This window comes from Nelusetta ayraudi, unplaced genomic scaffold (genome assembly GCF_046127955.1).
Source record: "Nelusetta ayraudi isolate G7.1 ecotype Tasmania unplaced genomic scaffold, CSIRO-AGI_Nayr_v1 ptg000016l, whole genome shotgun sequence".
NCBI classification, from domain to species: Eukaryota; Metazoa; Chordata; class Actinopteri; order Tetraodontiformes; family Monacanthidae; genus Nelusetta; species Nelusetta ayraudi.
Window position 1 is genome coordinate 3935001 of NW_027466066.1, and position 1841 is coordinate 3936841.

The following is a 1841-nucleotide window of genomic DNA, read 5'->3' on the forward strand; positions in this document are numbered from 1 at the left end:
AGAAAAAAAAAGAAAAAAAAAAAAAGGGAAAACCAAACGTACAGAGCAGAATACGAAACCATACACGGAGAACCTGTCTCATTGTTGCGATCAAGTTTTTCATTTTACATTTTTTCATTTTTTTTTTTTCACCGTCAAACATTTTTCAGTTGATCCATTATCACATTCAATAAAGTAAACAAACAAATAAAACAACAAGAGTTTCTCTCCTTTCTCCCAAACTTTCTATTGGTCTCTTTCTCTCTGCTGCCTCTGTCAGAACCACAATGAACCCTGGAAGACGACGAGATGCTGCTGATTTGTCAAGACTTTCGTCATCGGCCTTTTTTTTTTTTTTTTTTTTCGGAAACCCTGCTTCCCCGGCGCACCGTCACGGGACTATCACTTGAATTACAAAACGAGTTCACTTCCACGAGAAAAGAACAGGAAAGGGAGGGGGGGGGGGGGTGGAAAAAAGTGCAATTCCAGCTGTATCAGTGGCAGGCATCTGGCACAGAACATACAGACAAGCAAGCAAAAAGGTAATCATTTTTGTTCCATCGAGATATAGATACAGTAACATTCCAATCTCCCTATAGCCTCTTTTTTTTTTCTTCAAAGATTTGATTTTTAGTGTAAATGAAGGTACAAACTGCAACGCCATAAAGAGGAGAGAGAAAGAGAAACAGAAAGGCATTTTTTACTAAAAAGAGAGAAACCCCCTTTAGACCAAAAACAGAAATGACCAAGTATAGTTTTTCCCCCCAGCATACAGTAGATTCTCATTGTTGCTATTATTTATTTACTCATTTGTTTTTTTTTTCCATTTTGTTTTTTTTTATTCTTTTTTTTTGTATCATTCATGCAGGATTCCACAGGGTGTAACAACTCCGCAAGTCTAAAAAACGAAGCCGTGTCGGGTGCAACAGAAGATTCAAGCTTCGATGTTTCTGAAGAAGTAGAAGGAGAGAAGCAGGAAGAAGACGCAGGAGCAGAAGAAGAAATACTGCAGAAAAACAGTTATTGGTTTGTTTTTTGTGTTTTTGTTTTTGTTTTTTTTTCTCGTTTTCCTGAAACATCTCCGCTTTTTTTTTTTTTTTCCTCTCTCTCTCGTAGGTCGTAAGGTTGAGGTTGGTCAAGACGTTTTCTTTTTTTCCGCGGGACGGGGGGGGGGGGTGTGTCAAGGTTGTCGGACGGGGATGGGGATGGGGATGGGAGTGGGTGGGGGGGGGGGAGGGGGGGGGGAGGGTAAACATTCCCAACGCGCCCGTCCTGTCCTCTACGTTTGTTTGTTTAGTTTTGGGAGGCGGGGGATTGGTCAACCCCCTGCAACACACCCCAACTCTCCCACCCACCGCTCGCCGCCGCACCTCGTACAGGCGCAGGGCTGCTTTTTTCAGTTTTGCTCTTATTTAAAAACACAGATGATAAAACTCATCAATATTCAACTGGTGGCTGGGAGGGTTGGATTCGATTGGGTTTTTTTTTTTTTTTTTCCTTGTTTGTTTTGTTTTCCGAAGCCGACTGGCGTCGGCTCCCGAGAGGCAAGAGATAAATAAATAAATAGAAAATAAATAAAACTGTGGTTGTAGTTTTTTTTTCTTTTTTTTCTCATTTTTCTTTTTGTCTCTGACTGCAAAGTGTCTTTTTGTCGAGTCGCAACTCTTGACATCTTGTAAGTGGCTGTAGCTAATTGCAAGAGGCATCATTTTTAAGACACAGAGAGAGACTCGTGTCCCGCCGCGTCCTCCTCCGCCTCGCATCCCAACACGACGCAGTTCTGAGGTGGGGTCTCATTTGGCATCGAGAGATGAATGCAACAACAGTGCAAGCAGAACGTGAAGGTGTCTCGGTCCCCCCCC